The sequence below is a fragment of the Nycticebus coucang genome, chromosome 8 (assembly GCF_027406575.1).
Source record: "Nycticebus coucang isolate mNycCou1 chromosome 8, mNycCou1.pri, whole genome shotgun sequence".
Classification (NCBI taxonomy): Eukaryota; Metazoa; Chordata; class Mammalia; order Primates; family Lorisidae; genus Nycticebus; species Nycticebus coucang.
The window spans coordinates 50,068,291-50,090,898 of record NC_069787.1 but is presented as its reverse complement, the minus strand read 5'-3'; positions in this window follow the sequence as shown (position 1 = coordinate 50,090,898).

Here is a 22,608-nt window from a genome sequence, read left to right as displayed (position 1 = left end):
ATTTGGATTACAAATAAGATTAATAGAATGGAGGTAAAGGTGGAATTAGAAATTCAAGGAGCAATTTAAAAGTTATCTCAAGAATTCAATAAATTCAAAGACAAAAATCACCAAAGATTTTGACACATTGAGGAAAGAACTTGCAGCTCTCAAAGATCTGAAACATACAGTAGAATCCCTCAGTAACAGAATGGAGCAGGTAGAAGAAAGGATCTCTGACATTGAAGACAAAGCTTTTGAATGCTCCCAAACACTCAAAAAGGAAGAGAAGTGGAGAGCAAAAATAGATAATTCCCTGAGAGAACTGTAGGAACACTCTAAAAGAGCAAACATCTGCCTCATAAGAATCCCTGAAGGAGAAGAGGATGGTCCGAAAGGCACAGATACTCTCCTCCAAAAGATAATTGAGGAGAACTTCCCAAGTATGGCAAGAGATACTAAAATTCAGATAGCAGACAGTTTCAGAACCCCAGCATGAGTCAACACAAATGAAGTATCTTCTAGACACATTGTAATTAACTTTGCCAAAGTTAATCTGAAGGAGAAAATCCTGCAAGCAGCCAGACATAAGAAAATCATAATCTACAAGGGGAAGAATATTAGAATGACTGCAGATCTTTTTGCTGAAACTTTTCAAGCTGGAAGAGGATGGTCATCAACCTTCAATATCCTAAAACAAAACAACTTCCAGCCCAGGATCCTGTATCCAGCTAAATTGAGCTTCATTTATGACAGGGAAATTACATATTTTAATGACATATGCACATTGACAATATATGCCATAACCAAATCAGCTCTTCAGGATGTTCTCAGACCCATTGGCCATAATGACCACCACAATGCTCTACCACCAAAGTAAACTCACTCTGAAATTCTTGACCAAAACCCAATTTCCACAGTGTTGAAAAGATTCAAAATGTCCACTGGACTTCCAAAAAATTTGACACCTAAAATACTACCAGGCTTATCAATACTCTAAATTAATGTGAATGGCTTAAACTGTCCTCTTAAGAGGCACAGGTTGGCCGACTGGACACAAAGACTAGGCTAGATATCTGCTACATACAAGAATCTCATCTTACCTTAAAGGATAAATATAGACTCAGGGTGAAGGGATGGACATCTGTAATCCAGGCAAACGGAAATCTGAAAAAAGCAGGGATGGCAATTTTATTTGCAGATACACTAGGCTATTAACCAACAAAATTAAGGAAATACAAGTATGGTCACTTCACATTTGTTAAGGGAAATACTCGACATGATGAGAGGTCAATTATTAACATTTATGTGCCCAACAGAATGCTCCTCAATTTACAAGGGAGACCGTAAAAGACATGAGCAATTTAATATCTTACAGCACCATATTAGTTGGAGATTTTAACAGCCCTTTGGCAGCGCTGGATAGATCCCCCAATTAGAAACTGGGCAAAGAAATTTTGGACTTAAACTTCACCATACGACAATTGAATTTAGCAGACATCTACAGAACATTTCATCCTAACAAAACTGAATACACATTCTTCTCATCAGCCCATGGAACATCCTCCAAAATTGACCACATCTTAGGTCACAAGTCTAACCTCAGCAAATTTAAAAGTATGGAAGTTATTCCTTGTATTTTCAGATCATAATGCAATAAAAGTTGAACTCACCAATAACAGGTATCTGCATAGTCATATAAAGACATGGAAACTAAATAACCTTATGCTGAATAATAGCTGGGTCATAGATGAGATAAAGAAGGAAATTGCCAAATTTTTGGAAGAAAACTATAATGAAGACGTGAATTATCAGAACTTGTGGGATACAGCAAAGGCAGTCCTAAGAGGGAAATTTATAGCGTTTGTTCCTCAAACAAATGGAAAGAGAGGAAATCAATAACTTAATGGGACATCTTAAGCAACTGGAGTAGGAAGAACATTCCAACCTCAAACCCAGCAAGAAAAGAAATAACTAAAATTAGAGCAGAATTAAACAAAATCAAAAACAAAAAAATTATTCAAAAGATCAATGAATCAAAAAGTTGGTTTTTTGAAAATTCAACAAAATTGATAAACCTTTGGCCATCCTAACCAAAAATAGAAGATTAAAGTCTATAATATCATCAATCAGAAATGACAAAGGCGAAATAACAACAGATACCACAGAAATTCAAAAAATCTTTTATGAATACTACAAAAAACTTTATTCTCAGAAATATGTAAATCTGAAAGAAACTGACCAATACTTGGAAGCATGCCAACTTCCTAGACTTAATCAGAATTTTTTGTTCTTGTTGTCTTCGTAGAAAAAAGACATTTCTTTATAGCATGTGAGAAGTGGCAAGTCTAATAAATTATTAAGAAGGTCCTTAATGTTTAATGATGTAAGACCCCAACAAAAGACATCTTCTTAATATTACAATATAAACTATCAGGACCATATACTTGCAAGACAATGATAGTAAATCTTTCTGAGTATTTCTTTCTAAGACTTGACGAAATGTTAATAGGATATTTCGTTTTGTTTATTTAAAAAAATTCAGGGCAGTAAGTGATAGTTTCCCCTTCAACTATTAAAACTATCTCAACAATAATGATAATATTGCTCTTAACATAAAGAATAATTTTAAATACTTTGTATTTATACAAAATAACATGGCCATTCATGAACTAAGTGACTCAGAAAATGGAACCCATTACCTTTCTTTGATTTGAATAGGTTACTGAAAGGAGAAATCATTCTTTGTTACAAATCATAAAACAGATTATCTTTGTTAATTTTTTTCCATGAACTTGTAATGAATTAAAGTAAATATCTTCATTTCAAATTATGCTGAGAAATCAGACAATTTTCTCATAAAAGTAGGACTCCTGCTAAAATGAAAAAATGCACTGCAGGCCTCTATTCATTAAAATTGCCAGAACATCTTTTAAAGTTTCCATTTTCAATTTGCCTGGAAAAGTACACAGAAAAAATAAAACAAATATGTTCATTCTTGACACAGTTATGTCCTACGTTGAATAGTATTCTTTTTCCACAAGGTCTTATGATTGAATTTAACCATTGGAAAATAATTTGTGAAGGGAAGTTTGTGCATAATTATATTCAAGTATAAGATACTTTCATATTCACACAATGATCTAGTAATATATTTCCATATTTAAAGTGGTTTAGTATGTTAAAAGGTTAGGCTTGCAGAACAATGACTTTTCAGGAGCATTTTGTAATGCCATTTTTTCAATTAAGCAGGCATGTGTTAAACAATAATTGTGTCTAACACCCCATGATAAGTAAAGATGGAAGAAGGGAAAAATAAGTATGAAGATGAGTAAGACCCAGTTCTAGTTCCAAATTAAAGAATGCTTTTAAAATAGGGTAGTTCTAAGAAAAATCGTAATGGTTGCAAATTCAATTCTCTAATTAAATAGAATTTTAAAAAGTAAATTCAGTTTCCTTTAAGCTGTATGTATGTTGAACTATTTGCAAAACACCCTGACAGTTAGGTAGTGTGTTAGCTATTTTTCTTGAAATTAAGACTTCGTCAGAGAAACATCTGTGCTCTCTCTTTGGTCCTGTTCATGTTTCCTATGAACTATGGAGTAAAAGTATTAATTCAGTGGTGGTGATGATTGATTGATTCCACACATTTTTGTTGAGCACCTACCATGTTCCAGACACATGGTGTTCAATTTTTGATTAAGTTATTTGCAACCTGGGATCTCTCTACCTCTACTTAACCATTTGAAGCTTACAGTTTATCAACACACACAGGATTTCCTGTTGTTGCTGGTTTTATTGTCTTCAAATTAGTGAACATTTGAACATAGCTATATTTCACCGAGATAATAAATACATTGTTCTTGTGTTATTGCATTGCAAATTACATCATTTGACAAAGCAATCTTTGGGCGGAGGGATGTGAATTAGATTAAGTTAAGAAAAGAATCTGTTTGCAGTAGGAATCTCTAGATTATTTGAATAAATTATTAAGATTGTTTCTGGTCAAATAGTTCTGATGATTTCATCAGATAGTTGGAATTGTTCTGATGCCATTATCTTCTGAACTTCTCTGTATCCAAATCTAGTTACTATACTGTATTTTCCTTTAATATACTATAATGTGTCTTTTCCACTTTTTCAGAATCTATGTTTTGTCCCAATGTGAATATGATCTAAGGATCAATTTTATTACACCAGCCCCTTTTTCATTTTAACTGCTTAATGAAATCAGCATGAAGTGCACTGTTTTCCTGTGAGAGTAAGATCCATTTCCTTAGCCTTTCTTCTCGACATACTAAATCTCTGAAATAGCTTCCTGCTTAGGACTTCCTAAGCAGTACTTCTTCCAAATCTATTTTCTTTTACTTAAGGAATTCCATAATGACCAAGCTAATGCTTCCTCTAGGTGAGGTCAAATTGGCAACAATGTCACTTCCTAGATTTATTACTTATTCTGCCAGAAACATAACCAAGAACTCTCCTTCCATTTTTCAGTGCCACCTCAGCATTCCATACTTTGAGAATTTTCCCACAGTCCAGTTTTAGGTTACCTTTTTTTTTTTTTTTTTGTAATAAGCTGAATTTTCTGTAGAATTTTCTTACTCTAAGCCTGTTTACATTGTGTTACAAACGTATCTGCTATTTCTTGGCCCAGTAATAAAGTGACACAAATTCATCGTCCCCCTGAAGCCACCATTTCTCTCTCATTAAGAAAAAAGAATGACCCAAACAAATTAGATGACAATATTGGACAGTATAGTATTAGTTTAATTTCTGAAGGAATGACAGGGTGCTTTATTTGCCTGTTTTTGGACTCGGTATTTTTTTAAGCTTTCTTTACATAACTTAGTCACTGACTTTGGTCAAAAACAAACAATAAAAACCAGCTATTCTAGGGAAAAATCTGGGACAAACCAGTAGTAAATTATATGGAAATGTGGTGCAATCTTTTTGTGTTCTATATTCACACACTCTTTTACCTATATAATCTAGAAAAAGGAATTTCTTTAAAGATAAAAATTATATATATATATAATTACATATATATAATATTTTTTCCCCTCACTCTGCAGCCCTGGGTACAGTGCCTTGGAGTCATAGCTTACAGCAACCTCAAACTTTTGGGCTCAAATGTTCGTCTTGCCTCAGCCTCCCTAGTAGCTGGGATATAGGCACCTGCCATGATGCCCAGGTAGTTGTTTTATTTTGTTTGGCAGAGACAGGAGTGGCGGGGGGGATCTCACTCTTGCTCTGACTGGTCTTGAACTCCTGAGCTCAAGAGAGCCACCGGCTTTGCCCTCCCAGAGTGTTAGGATTACAGGTGTGAGCCACCCCATCCAGCTAAAATATTCTGTATCTTCACTATTCAGTGTGGTAGCCACCAGCCACTTGCAGCTATTGAACACTCAAAATGTGGCTGGGAGGAACTTTATTTGTAGTTTTATTTTATTTTAATTAAATTTAAAAAGCAATCTGTGGTTAGTGGCTAGGATATTGGACATCGCCAGCCTAGGATACCAACATAATGGGCAATTCTGGAATTGTTTACTATTTAAATTATAGTTTTTAAGGGGATTTTTGTCTTATAAAGAGGTAACATAATTACAACAGTCCCTTTATTCTAAGCATTCTATTTCTATTTTTTAATTTTTTGTGCTTATTTATTTACTTATTTGTTTGTTTTAATTTCAGGTTAGTATAAGGGTGTGTATGATTAGGTTACACTGCTTCTGTTTGTTAAGTAAAGTCCAAGTTGTAGTTAAGCCCTTCACGCAGGAGGTGTGCTGTATACTCTAACACTGCGCACATTAGGTGAGAGTTTACCAAGCTCCATAGCTCTTCCCCATCACTCCTTTCTCTTCCTCCTTTTCTCCCCTTCCCTTCCCTTTTATTGATTGAATTTAATTGTGTTTTTCTCTCGCGTGGGCATGCAGTTGTTCATCTAGATTCCTGTTAGTATTGAGTACATTCTTGCTTTTCCATTCTTATGCTACTTTACTTAGGAGGGAGTTCTCCAAATCCTTCCAGGTAAATACAAAAGGTGTAAAATCTCCATCTTTCTTTATGACTGAATAGTTTTTCAGGGCCTACAGATACCATAGTTTATTTATCCCTTAGTAAGCTGATGGACCCTGGGCTGTTCCCAAATCTTAAAGATTATGAATTGAAGTGTGATAAACATTCTAGTGCAAATGTCCTTATGATAAAATGATTTATTTTCTTCTGGATATATATCTAGTAATGGGATTGAGGGATAAAATGGAAGGTCTATTTTTAACACTTGGAGGATTCTCCATAATTCTTTCCAAAAAAGGCTTCATTAGTTTGCAATCCCAACAACAGTGTCTAAGTGTCCCCTTCATTCTGTCCCCGCACCAGCATCTGCAGCTTTGGGATTTTGTGATGTGGGCTATTTTCACTGGGGTTAGGTGATATCTCACTATGGTTTTTATTTGCATTTCTCTCTGATTAAAAATGATGAGCATTGTTTCATGTGTTTCTTGGCCATTCTTCTGTCTTCTTGAAAAGGATGAATGTCTAGCCTGTTGTAACACTCTTCACCTGGAGTCCAAGGTACTCAGCAGGCTGAGAAGAGAGGATCACTTGAGCCCAGGAATTCCAGATGTAGTGAAATATGATTGAACTTTGCAATAGCTATTGCACTCCAGCCTGAGCAACATAGCAAAAGTCTATATCCAAAAAAAAAAAAAAAAAATTAAAGGATGAATGTTTAAATATCTATCATATCAGGGCTGGATCCTATCATTAAATTCACATAGCAACCTTCTAAGGTAATTATTCCTTTAAATTTATGCCAGCTAAGAAAATAAGGGCTTAGAAAAGTAATTTTCCTAAAGTCACACAGCTATAACACAGTAGGACTTGTTTGTAACACAGTAGGACTTGTTTGGATCCATATATTTCTGATTCTAAATTATAAGATTTTAGCAAATCTAATATGTATTTTTATTTTATTTTTTTTATAGAGACAGAGTCTCACTGTACTGCCCTCAGGTAGAGTGCCGTGGCATCACACGGCTCATAGCAACCTCTAATTCTTGGGCTTACGTGATTCTCCTGCCTCAGCCTCCCGAGTAGCTGGGACTACAGGCGCGCACCACAACGCCCAGCTATTTTTCTGTTGCAGTTTGGCCGGGGCTGGGTCTGAACCTGCCACCCTGGGCATATGGGGCCGGCGCCCTACTCACTGAGCCACAGGCGCCACCTAATATGTATTTTTAATTGCCTGCTGAGTCTCAGTCTTTGCTTTTTGACTATCAAAAAAAAAAAAAAAAAAGAAATAAAACTAAAAATATTTGCCCTGACACTAAGGTGAGGTAATATATAAATACCAGCAAAAACTTTTTTATAGTAAACCAATACAATATCTAGACATAAACACACAAATTTAGTAGTCTAAAAAAAAAAAATTTAGAACTTTATTTTTAAAATCTTTTTAATTTAAAACCACTTAAATTTGCTCAATTAAGTGTATTTTTGAGCTGGCAAGAAAGGGAAAATCTCTCACTGCTCAGAAATACAATAGCACATTGGTCTATGTCTCTATTTTTGTGCCAATATCATGCTCTTTTGGTTCCTATAGGCTAAGATGTCCCTTAGAGAAAAATACATAATTAAAATAAAAATGTAAGTTATAATAGTAACACCAACAAAAGACATACCCAGGCTACTAATATTTTCTTATTCCTAGTAACTTTAAGAAGAAACTTACTTAAAAAAAAAAAAAAAAAAAAGAAGTGGAGTCCAAACTGAAGCAAAAAACAAAAGCCTTTCCCTCAATTCTTTAGGTAAATGATGTGTAATTCCATTGGCTTTCACTTTGCACAATAGAATGAAGAAGTTCTTACTACTACCCTACTAAATACTCTATTAAACGTAGATGTAAGATTTAGTATTCATAAACAAAAATTGGAATATTTCTAGGGCTCATCAAAGACTCTAATTTCAATAGTCTGTTAAGAACTTTGTCATATGACACTTGGCAACATTTTCAATAGTAAGTGTTGGAATAGTCAGTGATTCTGGAGAATGCTTTGTTGTCATTATGTTATTAATGTTGTTGGCTTGAGTTAATGTTTTCATTTTCAGCTATTCTTGATTCTCCGCTGTGACTTGTGTTATGTATTTCCATTTACAGAGGTTTTAGCATGCCATTTTCCAATAACTATACTTTGAGATACATAATGCATTGCAGTTCAAAACAGAAATAATTCATGTCCAATTTCTGAAACAAATACATATGTAATGGCATTTCTCAAATTTTTGTGTGGAGACACTTCATTGTACACATATATCCTGTAAATTTATTCTATTTTAATAACTTCCAATCTACTATCAGATTAAGCATTCTAAAAATACTGGGCTATGTTTATCTTAAATCCTTACTTTATATTCAAAACATGTATATACACATATATTCTTTTCACATCAAAATATCAAAGAAAATGTCCATATGTTTCTAACAGCAAAAATACAATTTATTTGTTCTTCTCCATGTCTTTGCCACCCATGAGTCTCCTTTTGACTGAAAAGCACCTCAGACCTTTTGTTCTGCGGTGGAAAAAATGACCAAATTTAAGAGCCCCGTATACCAAATTATAAGAAGAAATTCTTTTTTTTTTAGATTCAGTTTGGGGGACTTCTATTCAAGATGGGGTACACAAGGACTGGATTTATTCCCCCAGCTTTAAACAATAGAAATATAACAACAGAAAAAAATATATGATTCTATTGTCTTCAGGTTCTGGAGAGCAGACAGCGCAGGCGTTGTTTCCTGAGACGGGGGGAAGAGGGTGGCCGTGGCCTCTCCTCAGCCGGGATTCCTTCCTTCCTTGGCAGCCCAGCCCCAAGGCCATCAGTGCTTTGCAGTGACCCCCCACACCCTACCCCTGACTCTGGCCTGGAAGGAGTCTCTGCTTCTTCCTGAATTCCTCTATAGAAGCATGTGGCCCCGTCTATCACGCTTTTGGCGACCCGGTGGTCAGGAAGTCTGGAAGGTGTCTGCCAGCACTGCGCCGCTCTGCACCCAGACCATGTTCTTCTCAGAGTAGTGCACACCAAGCTGCTTCCGGAAAAAAAGAACAAATGATGCTTTCCGTATTGTTTATCATTAAAAGGAAAAAAAATCCCTACGGAAAAGAGTGATATAAATTCCTGGAATCATCACAATTCCCCCTTGATATTTTTGTTTTACAGTTTTAATAAGGAGATCTTTGGCTAAGTCACCTGATTGATGAGACAAAGAGCTGGCTTCTCCTTGCAATCATTGTCCCAAACTCTTCATGGCAAGAACAGTGAGAGAACAGACATCATCATCCGGGGAATGCAACTCATAAAAGCCACATTCTTGGCACATCAGAGGTATTTCAGAAGGACAGAAAGAGTAAAGCAATTCTTTCCAACAGCTAACAGTTGGAGAAAACGGCACTGATTTAACTTGAATTCCCCCTTTCAGGGAAAGAGAATCAGAAGGCTGGCTAAAACAGATTTTTTTGTAATTGAGAAAAGTTCATTTTAAACCTTTTTGAGAGAAAAAAAAGAAGTCTCTAAACGACGTGGGCATTCACGGGTTTCGCCTGTTGGATTAGCTCATTTGATTTTCTCCACGCGTCTTAACAGGTATTAGCTGTTCACTTTGTCTGTGTGTCCTCTGTTCCCCGCCTTTGAACATGAGTGCTAGGAAGACAGGGACTTGGGACAGGACCCAGCCCAGGAGGGGCTCTGTAAATATGTCTGCAAGAAAAAGTCACAGAACATGAGATCCTCCTCCTCCCAGGGCGGTGGCACTTGCCCCCAGCCTGTGCTTTAGGGAGAGTCTCAGAGGCTTCTTTCCCAACCTTTGGCTGAAGTTTCTTAAGGAAGGATGGAAGACAAAAGGCAAAAAGCAAACAAAAGGGCTGAGACGAGAATGGCCCGTGTGGAAGAGGGCACAGAGGAGACCATCCTGCCCGCAGTTTAAGTCCAGGAAGAAAACTCTTGGCTTTTCTCTTATTTAAAATGAGGGAAGTGTTGGAATGACGCTGCATGGAGCCCTGTCCGATCAGACAGACATTCCTCCGGGAAGCTCGCTCCTCCGGGCGCCTCCGTCCACGGCCTCCCTTCTCCACATGCTCCGTCCTGTCCTGAGCTCTGCCACGTTTGTGTCAGCGCTTTGTCTCTTTCTTCCCTTTGTTTACTTGGCCCTGTGCTCACTGGGCCCACTTCTCTCCCTCCCTCCCTCCTCAGAGGTAACCACTCTACCAGGTTTGGGGAAAATCATTCCCCTGGAGCCATAAAGAGTATGTAAAGTTTTGCAGATTTTAAAACATCATAGAAACCGTTTCACGTCATATGAATCCTTCTGGGATTTTCTCTTTTGCTCAGTCCTCTTTACTCATGTCCTGGCATGTCACCCTGGTCCATTCCCTTAGTGATTCATTGCCCTCACGCCACGTGAATAACCTTGCCTTTTTTTTTTTTTTTTTTTTTGACATGCCAACTTTACATCTATCTCACATCATAAAGTATAATTTACTTATTCAGAAATCACTTTGCTTCATACTTTATTACCATGTTCTATAAGAAGAAATTCTACCTTGGAACAGAAACTAAGCTAAAGAACTAAGTGGCTTTCTTCATAATATTTATTTTTATTTATTTACTTATTTTTTAGAGACAGAGTCTCACTTTGTCGCCCTCGGTAGAGTGCTGTTGTGTCACAGCTCACAGCAACCTCCAACTCCTGGGCTTAGACGATTCTCTTGCCTCAGCCTCCCCAGTAGCTGGGACAGGCATCTGCCACAACGCCTAGCTTTTTTTTGTTGCAGTTTGGCCAGGGTCGGGTTTGAACCCGGTACTCTCAGTATATGGGGCCGGCACCCTACCCACTGAGCCACAGGCACCGCCCTCTTCATAATATTTAAATATGCTATGGGCATTATTAGGTTCTCCCAGAAAGGTGCTGAAAATTCAATGTGATCCCAAACATTGGAACAATATTTGTCCATTTATTATTATTATTACCAAATTAATTCTATATTTTAAAGATTGAGAATCAAACTGTTTTTTTTTTTTTTTTTTTTTTTTTACAGTTACAAATGAGCTTCTTATGCAGGAAAACTGTAGATTTTGATGAAATTTTATGGTTAGGTCTGACATGGCAAATGGATGTAGTGGTTTAATTTTCCCCACAGAAACAGGAAATAGCAATTATTTAGATCATTCTTATTTGTTTTTGTAATATGTTAATATATTCTAAATGTATACTACATATATGCTGATATATTAATGGTTTAAGGTGAAATCTTTTATAAAAATAAGAAAAGTTTTGTCTTCTAAACATTAAGATCTCTTATTTTACACATATCAAAGTAACAGATCTACTTAAGAGGTGGAGTAAAAGGAAAGTGGTTCACATGTTCATTTGTTCACAAAATGGGTAGCAGAAACATTTTTTAAGTAATACAGGTTAGTTTCAATCATCAAATGAAAAGAAGAAAAAGGTGCGGCATCCCAGAGAGAAGTTCATTTCTATATGGTGTGGTGTACCAATTAATGCTAATTGGCCTCATTAAAACCCTCTGTTGCAGTGCTTCTCTAACTCTGGCAGGCTCGAGAATCACCTGGAGAGCTTGTTAATACTGATTCCAGAGTGCAACCCCCAGAAATTCGGAAGGTCTTGGGTGGACCCCCAAATCTGCACTTATAACAAGCTTCCAGATTGATGCTGATGCCTTTGTCAAAGAACCATACATAAATAGCATGGTAAGTCCACTGGTATGGAAAATGTTGTAAAACAGATGTTATGTAAGAAGACTTGGCCTTGGCCAGGCAAAACGTGATGATTAATTAACAGTGCTTGCTGTTTTCAAAGATCTTATTCTTAATGTAAAGTAAAAGATGACCACTTGTGGGTGCATGAATAAAGACCAGAAATAAAAATAGTCTAGTTCTCATTTGAAAATCTGATGTTATCAAAATTAAGTTTCTCTACCCACACGCTTTCAAAATATATATTATTAAGTATTTAATAACTACCCTGACTCTTTGGAGACGGAGCCTGCTATCCATTCACTATGGTGGTATAGACTAGAGGTAGATGGATACATTTGGACAGATTTTAGAGACGATTTGGTAAATTTGATTCTTTTTTAGAATTTAACAATGCTATTTTTTTTCCTGAGAAAATGGGGAAGAAAAACAATGAGTATCAAACAGCTGGCTCTGGCATCTATTTCACTTTTTCCTGGAAAATGTTATCAGTAGCAGTTTCCCCAGTAGTTTGTTAGGGCTGTTTTAAGATTTGTAGATAGGGCGGCGCCTGTGGCTCAAGTGAGTAGGGCGCCGGCCCCATATGTCGAAGGTGGCGGGTACAAACCCAGCCCCAGCCAAACTGCAACAAAAAAATAGCCGGGCGTTGTGGCGGGCGCCTGTAGTCCCAGCTACTCGGGAGGCTGAGGCAGGAGAATCGCGTAAGCCCAAGAGTTAGAGGTTGCTGTGAGCCGTGTGACGCCACGGCACTCTACCCGAGGGCGGTACAGTGAGACTCTGTCTCTACAAAAAAAAAAAAAAAAAAAAAAGATTTGTAGATAGAAGGAAAGAGCGCCACCTACCGAGTAAGTCAAAGACCTACTCCAGCTCAAAGGACACAATCTTGGCTGCCCTGACTCAGCATTCATACCACCTGAAGAGAAATTGGTGCAGCTGTATCCATAAGACAGTAATAATAAAATGCCCAGAGGTAATGTCCAGTTAGATTTAGACTGTTTAAAACTAAAAGAGCCTAAGTTATTCATGTGTTTAAATCATTACGGAGTACTCATGAATTATGACACAGGACATTGAGAAGTTCACCGGTTGATCCAAGACCACGGGAAAGTTGAAAATTGTGACTAAACTCTTCTGAATATGAAGAAGCAAGCTAGAGAAAGAGAAAGCACCCTAAATAAATATAAATCCTGTTTCTATTTTAATCAAATCTGCATAATAGCCTATGTCTCTTCAACCAGGTGAGGGTTTGTAGTATTCTATTCAAATTTAAAGCAATTTAATCTCTCAAATTCTCCAAATCATTAATTAATTTGTGGGATTTAGTAAAAACAAAATGTCTTACCTAAAAATCTGCTACAACATATATCAAAGATAGAATAAAATACCTGTCAAGATCACAGATTCTGGAAATACTGCATGGGTTCAAATTCACGGCCTACCTTTCACTGGTTTATACGGCCTTGCCCATTATTTGTACCTCAGTTTGCTAATCCGTAAAATATGGATGGCAATCTCTTAGAGTTATTTTGAGGGAAATGAGATAATAAAGTGAAAGTGCCATGAGTAAATGCTCAATAAATATAAGGTGCCACTAACATTTATTGGAAATCTCTTAAAAGTTATGAAAAACAACCCTGAAGAAATTCTTAAGAGCACAGAGCTAAATATTACAGTAGTATAAGTGAAAGTCAAACTCAGGTGTAATTCAATTTTAGAAATAGAATAAAACTTTTAAAAGTCTTTCTCCACATTACATTCAAAGTTACTAATAATAAATGCAAGTCTTTTCATAAAAAATTAGACACATTGTCAATTAATTTGAGGCTTTAACCATTTAATCTGTTTAATTTATATGGTCCAAAATTAACAAGATTTAGTAAGAAACTAAACTATTTGTTCCTCAAATATTTCTTGTACAGGGCTACTTTTTCAAACATTGAATTCAAACCAGATGACAATATTTTCTGCTTAAACTTTCATGTTTCCTTAGTTTGTGAGCTTTTGTTTACTTTTTACTAAATTATGTTATATAGCAATATGCTCTGTTAAGCTGATAGGATTTCAGCTGAAAATTCATTAGATAAATTATAGGAATTACTTTACTATTTCATAAACAGTCGTATTCATAAATGAAGAGATAATATTAAAATGGAAGTTCTAAGCCTCAGTATAAATAATTGCTGGCTGCCAAAAATGCAGGTGCTTTCTACAAAAACAAGATAAAATATATATGTATTATAGCAATTAGTATATTTATTATATTTTAGGCTACCTTATGTAAATCACTGTTCATTCTGATTAATTTTTTTCCTCTTTTGACTATAACGAACATACTTTAGCACAGACTGTGTGTGTGTGTGTTTTCATCTATACCTAAAGATGGTTATCTAAATGAGAAATACCATCTCCAAGTGGTTAGCTAACATTTAAATGGCTTTCTCCAATCGAGTCAGGCACCAGAGACAGATAGTTATGACAACTAGTATTTTAAGTCCTATTCCTGTGTTAACTCCATGTAGGGTATTAGTGGTGGCATTTCTTTGATTAAATTGGTAGAATTTAATTTAAATATATTGTCTGGAAATATTGTAGACATATTCTCACCCTTGAATGAAGAATCAGTGTTCTGTACTAAGAACAATGCCCTCAGCTTGATGCATAAATGCTGATTATAACAGGTTTTTGTTTGTTTGTTTTCGCAATTTTTGGCCAGGGCTGGGCCTGAACCCACCCCCTCTGGCACATGGGACCGGCACCCTACTCCTTTGAGCCACAGGTACTGCCCTATGACAGTTTTTATTATCAACCCCGGACTACAGGATTAAGACTAGATGCCATGGGAAGACTGTTATGAACATAATGTTATTCAAGGAGTGACTAGAACAGCTAACTGGGCAGAGAGCTAGGACTTCACCGACCTTGCGGGAAAGGTGAGGTGGACATTTTTGTGTCTGTCTGCTGTAATCGTCTGAATATGCAGCAGTTCAATCAGAGTTTCCTTTCTTACCTGAAAGAGAGGTTGAGGGGCTGAGATTGGGATAGGTGTCTCTTCTATCTGTAAAATCAGAAAACATGATTTTTACCATTCAGAACCCAGTATTTAGGAATTGCCAAACTGGATTAGGTCAATTAGCAACAGTTGGTTACAGACTCTAATGTGCAACTATTTGAGATTCTTGGAGGAATTTCAATAACCTGGATTTCTTTTTTTTTTTTGTAATTAGATTTTTACTGATTAAGCTGAACAGGCAATCTGATAGGCAGTTTTAGTACTGAATACTATAAGAAGTCTAATTTGGCCTTTTAATTTGAGGAGAAAAGAGATATATTTTATCATATATTCTTTGATTTGGGTTGATTTGGTTCACTGACATTATCTTAGAGTTTTAAACTAATCTCGGTTTTATTTAAGATTTTGAGTTTTATTTTCTGAGAGATGAAGTGTTTCAACATCAGCTTTGCTCCTCAATAACTACATAATCTTCCCAAATACCTTGTCTGTTGTTTCTTTCAGTTAATTATAGTTACCTGGTCATTATTTTCCTGAAAGAGAAAATAATTTCCGTTATTTGATCTGAAAGAGAGTAAGGGGGAAAGAAGAGGGAAAGAGAGAGATTTTAGGATATAAAAATTTCTAGATGTCAATTTGAAGGTGGATACTCAAATGAGGAACAAACTGAATTAAAGAAAGTATGGAGGCTGTGGAGCAAGGATGACTTACAGCCAGGAATTCAACACTAGTCTGGGCAACATAGCAAGACCCTGTCTCTTAGAAAACTTAAGTAAATAATACTAGCCCTGAACAGTGACAAATGCCTAGCCAAACTACTTAGGAGGCTTAGGCAAGGAGTTTGAGGCTACAATGAGCTATGATGAAACCATTGCACTCTAGCCTGAGCAAAAGAGCTACACCTATCTAAACAAAAAAAAGGATATGAATGACCTCTCCCCTCCTCTTGCCAATATATACAGGCTTTGTTAGAAGCTACAGATACTGGTTCTGTTCTTCATTGGATATACAAAATAATTGCCTCTTGTATCTGTTGTATACATATTATAATTTGAAAAGTAACTTAATCTGCACAATCTGACTTGTTTTTCATAGTCCTCTAATGAGGCAGTGGAAAGATGATTATTGTTTCTAATTTATAAGAGGCAACTAAGTTACGGTTTGACTTGCCTAAATGGCAGAACTAGATCTTATATTGAACTTTTCTGAATCTATCTTAGGCTTCTTGATTTATTATGTATGAAATGATATTGAAATACCTTCAGGACATTTATGGTTCTGTTGTTGTTGAGCTAGCCATAATTCCAGCATTTTGCATTCATTATAGGGATAAATTATGCTTTATTTCAATTCAAGACTCCATTCTGTTTCTGAGTGGACTTGAAGTTCTTAGTAATATTACTTCCATGTAAATTTTGTTTACTTTGGAGGAGTTACCAATTTAGAAATGGTCACAAAGAATCCAATAAGTCAAATAATCTATACACACAAACTTGTATGTATTATCTTATGTACCACAGGTCCCTGCAACAGTCATTCGATGATTGTTCTGCTGCAAAAAAAAAAAAAAAATGGGGGAGGAAGGCGATACTACTGCTAAAAAGTAGCACTTTAGATGCCTTCGCCTGTCAAATTAAACTTTGTTAAATATAGCAGTGTTTGTTTGTAATTGGGGTGTTCAGTGCCTACTCATGTAGAGCATTTCCACTAAGGTTATGAGGAATAACATAACAATGAAATACAGTTATCTAAAGCACTATTAGGGGTGCTAATTCCATTCATGGCCCATAAAAGTCTTTGTTTTAATGTATCAAAATGTTTTCCTTTTATTAAGAAATCATGGCTGGGCACGGTGGCTGACACCTGTAATCCTAGCACTCTGGTAAGCTGAGGCGGGTGAATTGCTTGAGCTCAAGAGTTCAAGACCAGACTGAGCAAGAATGACACCCCACCTCTACTAAAAATAGAAAAACTAGCCAGGTTTTATGGCAGGCATCTGTAGTCCCAGCTACTTGGAAGGCTGAGAGACAAGAGGATGGCTTGAGCCCAAGAGTTTGAGGTTGCTGTGAGCTATGAGTTATGACAACCCAGGCCAACAGAGTGAGACTGTCTCAAAAAAAAAAAAAAGAAAGAAAGAAAAGAAAAGAAAGAAAGAAAAAGAAAAGGCATCGTTTTGCATGTGCACACAGTCCAATGTGATGACAAGGTCAGCCTTTGCTGGGTCACTGTTGTTTGTAGGGTCCTACATTTGGGAACATAAACTCTGTGCAGATCTCATCAAACATGGTGGGAAAAGCAATTGAAATTATGAGAACTTCATTACATCTACTCCTCTTATAATATAACATCAAATGATTACTTGAATTAATCTATGTTATTCCTCAGGTAGGACATCTTAGAGAACTATTAAATATTAAACTGCTTCTGGCTTAATCTATACAAATCACATATACTTAGTCCTACTGTCCTTGATTTTTTTTTTTCTACGAGGAATGTTTTAATTTTTACGGCATTTTCCATAAGTAAATAAGTGCATCTAGATATATAACTGGCTGGTTTGGGAGTTATGCTGAATTTCTGGACTTCTCTGAGAAAGTCAAAGAAAATTCAGGTTGCTTCAGGTTAACTTCTAAGATGCTAAGATAGCACCACAGGAGCTGGATTTAAGCATTCATGAAGTTCTAGTCCCACAGCTCCACTCCGGAGGGATCTACAGTGTTTCACTGTTTTTGTTGTTGTTGCATTACTATCTTTCAAGTCTGAAAGACAATTTTGTCAACATAGTTCTTATTCAATAAAATAGATTAGTGCAGTGGTTCTCAACCTTCCTAATGCTGCAACCCTTTATTACAGTTCCTGTGGGTCGCAACCAACAGGTTGAGAACCACTGGATTATTAGTTCAAGAAGGGGAAAAAGAAATTGTTATGTCTGCTGTTTCCTTCATAGAGGATTTTAGCCCCTTTCCTATGATTATGGAGTTTTGTTTGTTTGTTTGTTTTTTGGCCGGGCCTAGGTTTGAACCCGCCACCTCTGGCATATGGGCCGGCGCCCTACTCCTTGAGCTACAGGCGCCACCCTATTATGGAGTTTTTTAAAAGATGGAGCAGACCAAAAAATGTCACTGAAGTCCAAATCCACTATTTAATTGAATTTTTTTTTGTTTTTATATCAAAATCAGAATGGAAACCTGAATTTTCTCAGCGTATTCCTTCCTCTTATTTCCTGACAGGCTCCTAATCATATGTAGGAAAGGATTTTACTTAAAAAACTTCAAAGACTGGGCTTGGCACCTGTTGTACAGGTTACGGTGGTTATGATGCCAGCCACATACACCAAAGTTGGCAGGTTCGAACCCGGCCTGGGCCAGCTAACCAACAATGACAATTGCAACAAAAAATAGCCAGGTGTTGTGGTGGGCGCCTGTAGTCCCAGCTACTTGGGAGGCTGAAGCAAGAGAATCGCTTGAGCCCAAGAGTTTGAGGTTGCTATGAGCTGTGACGCCACAGCTATACTAAGGGTGACATAGTGAGACTCTGCCTCAAAAAAAAAAAAAAAAAAAAAAAATTAAAAGACTGTTAATGTTCAAACTTCTAATAACTTGAAGTGTTCTGTCATATATAGCATGTGAATTTACCTTTCAGAGCCCAGATGTCCTTATTTCCTTATGTTAGTTGGGTCTGAATCTCATTCATCTTTATAATTAGATTTTTTTCTCTTTTTTTTTCCTGGAGGAACCACTTGTGAAAAACATAAGAATAAAAATACAGTTGCTAATCCAAGCCCTATGATGGTAGGCCTTCTGTGTCCCTATGCAGGTGTTTTGTCCATAATTGAGGATTCCTGACACAGAGAAAGCCTAGCCTAACAGGTGTGAACTGCCTCAGTTTAAATGCCTGCTCCATCATTCACCACCTGAATGACCTTGGATCAGATCTGTGCTTCATTTTCTCATCTCTCTAGCAAGGGTATGACAGTAATATTTACATACTAGGAATATTTCTAAGATAAAATATTTTTAAAATGTATAACTAGTCATAAAGTGCTTAAAACAAATATGTGGCCCATACTGAGTATTTAATTAATGTTAGCTAGTAATACTACATTGTCACTTTTTCACTGTCAAATTCTCTGTGTTTAATAAACTTTATTTTATAAACCACCCATGATATGGCCTATTTTGAAACCATTGGGAGTGCTGCCATCTTCTCAAATAGAAAGCAATTGAGAACAATTCAGAATGAATTAGACCCCTGAAGATGTCAGCCCCTTCGTGGGAGACTCATTCTCAAAACCTGCTACCTTTAGGGCACTGCTGCCAGGGAAAGAGGCATTCTTTGAAAATCTATTTGTCTTCACACATTCATTTTCTTTTAAGCTATCCATTCAAATATTAAAAAAGAATTTTGTATAAACACCATCAATTTAATGGGTCAAGTTCATTACAAGATGGAAATACTTCAACTGCGGGAATTTCTTCACCCAATTTTTGCCAACCCAGTGGGGCATAATGCCGGAGTTGGGCACAAAGTTCTTGACATCCATCTGCCCGGATTCAAACCTTAGTTTTGTGACATTTTGACAGGGTCACCTCAGTTTTCTCATCTGGAAAATGAGGATAATAGTAGAAGTTACCTATCATCAGGACGATAGTGAGGAGAGGATTCGAGAAAAGCACTTAATGCATGGCTGGGAACACACAGAAAGTTGTCAGTGTTTGGTGGCTGTCCTCATGAAAGGATGACTTATACTCTGCTATAGCTCAGGGAGGACCACTGATTTCTCGTCTATGTAATGGAATACACCAATCAGACCACAGTACTGGAGAGATAAAGACAGCCTTGAGACAAATTTATTTATGGGTTAAAAAGAAAAAAGAAGTCCTAAGGACTAAAATGAGTTGCCCAGGGATTGCAGAACTCTAATTTGACCACAAGTAGAATGATTTTTACCTATTCCACTACACGTTGTCTGCATGAGCACATCAGATTGTGGATATATAATGCAACCTTTTCTGATTTATGTCAGTTGTCTTAAACTTCCAGACAGGGCCTAGATTATAAGAGTGAACAATAAATGTTAGACAAAAACTAACTTAAAAACAGCAAAGGAGAGAGCACTAAACCCGTGCTATAGTTTTTTCCCATAATCTTAAAAATCAGGAAACCTGTCCTCAAATTTTGTGTACATTCTTTTCTTTTCTATGACAATATTCAAAAACTACATGACTTGAAATACAGTTGTCACACATGGTTGATTGATAGAAGGTCTCAAGGTTCTAGACTTTCATCAAAAGAAAATTTAGATTTTTTTACACTGACTTTAGTTTTAGAAGCACAAAGTAGAATAACTCTTTAGATCTATGCTGTTCGGTACGAAATCCACTAGCCACATGTGTTATTTTAAATTTTACTTTAAATCAATTAAATTTAAAACAATTAAAAAGTGAGTTCTTGAGATGAACTAGCCACATTTCAAATACCCACCACATGTGGCTGGTGGCAGCCATACTGGACATTACAGGTGGACATTTCCATCTTCACAGGAAGTTCTATTGAATAGGTGCAGCCCAAGATCATCTAATAAGGCCTCATAATTATACTGTGTTAAGTAGGCTAGAGAATGGCCAGATGCCATAGAGAATTATTTTCACAAAATGCAAAAATGTGCTTACACAGATGATAAATACGAAAATGGCCTGAACTCTTAAGAGAATTTGTTCAATTCCAAGGCATCTGCTATGCAACAAAGAATCTATAATTTGTGATGTGGAAAAAAAAAACAAAAACCTTCAAATTCTAAAGGGAAATAAAAAAAACGAAAACATTGAACTAATTCTGATGGAGGCTCACCTGATTTTCTAATTTATTTATAAGCATTTTTGAAGTGTTTTTCACTTTCAGCATCACCACAGGGGCTTTTCCGATCATTATGTATGTTACTTACATTACACTTGGAAAACAGGAAACACTTTCAAAACGCTAATAGATGTGGAAGAAGAACACGTTGGCTCAAGACTGAGTCTATCCATGGAAGATGTCCGTGTTGATATAATTCTACCCATCACCATGATGAATTTTAAACAGAGCATACATTTGTATCTGCTCAGATTTTATTTTGGCAGCAAAATATCAAAATATCTATTCAATTTGGTCTGAAGTATAAAATATCATTAGGAACTCTGCCTACACAAGTGCTTTAAAATGTAATCTTACCACTGCCTTATTGCTCTTTACCATGGATTGAACTAATTAATATCAGCAGTTTCCATCTTTGAAGTCAGGAAAAAAAAATCAGCACTTTGCCCTCACAACTCTGATCTCTAACAGAAATGATAATTCTTACATATGAAGTACGTTTTAGAGTTTGCAAAGTGCTTTCAGGCAAATTATTTTCATATAAAGTCTCTCATTTGTTCCTAAGACAGTCTCATGAAACAGAGGAGTTTTTAGCCTTTATAACTTAGAAACATGGAAACTGGTGTTTATAGAATTAAGTAGTGTGTCACAAGGACTCACCGTGATGAGCAGAAATCATCTAAATTTCTATTTCACTACACTATGCTGCCTTTTTGAGCATCTTGTAACCTGCACCTGTTGCTACTGCCAGATTTTATACCAGACTGGGAAGGAGGGTAATGGGGAAGGGAAAACGAAAAGTGGAGCAGGAACAATGAGAAATGAGAGAGAATTTATACCCTTAAAAATTATTGTCTTGAAGTTAATTTCTAGTCCTATTCCACTATGGTCTGAGAAGATACATGGGATGATTTCTATTTCTTTGAATTTTCTGAGACATGTTTTGTGGCCTAAGTTGTAGTCAATCTTGGAGAATATTCCTGGTGATGATGATAAGAAAGTTTAGTCAGTAGTTTGAGGGTAAAATATTCTCTAAATGTCTTTAAGGCCCATTTGTTTAGAGTTTTGTTTAAGTCCAGTGTTTGCTGTATTTACTTTCTGCTTGGATGATCTGTCCAGTTCTGTTAGTTGGGGTGTTAAGGAACACCCCCCTCCCTGCTATTATCTCTTTAATTAGATCTAGTAGGGTTTGCTTTGTGAATTGGGGTGCTCTTCTGTTAGGTGTGTAAATATTTTATGTCTTCTTGTTGAATTGCTCCTTATATCATTATATGTATATAATACCATCTTTCTCTTTCTTTACTGTTACTGATTTAATTTAGGGTTTTCACATGAAAGCAATAACCCAGTTATAACCTAAGAATAGGGGGAAGGGGGAAAGGGAGGGGAGGGAGGGGGGAGGTGGGTAGAGGGAAGGGGATTGGTGGGATTACACCAGCGGTGCATCTTACAAGGGTATATGTGAAACTTGGTAAACGGTCTGTGAAGCTAGTGAATGATGCCCCATGATCATATCAATGCACACAGCTATGATTCAATAAAAAAAAATTAAAACAAATAAAGTCAATTTTATTTGAAATGAGAATGGTTATACTTGCTTTTATTTTTCATTTCCATTTTATGGTTTTTTTATTATTTTATTTTATTTTTTTAAATTTATTTTTATTAAACCATAGCTGTGTACATTAGTATGATCATGGGGCACCATACACTTGGTTCATAGATCGTTTGACACATTTTCATCACATTAGTTAACATAGCTTTTGTAGCATTTTCTTATTTATTTTGCTAAGACCTTTACATTCCACATTTACTAGGATTCACATATACCCTTGTAATTTTATGTTTGTTTGTTTGTTTGTTTGTTTGTTTGCCATTCCTTCATCTTGAGTCTGCAAATGTCCTTAGGATTTAGACGTGTTTCCTGGAGACAGAAGATACTTGGGTTGTACTTGTTCATCCATTCAGTCAGCCTGGGTTTCTTGAATTGG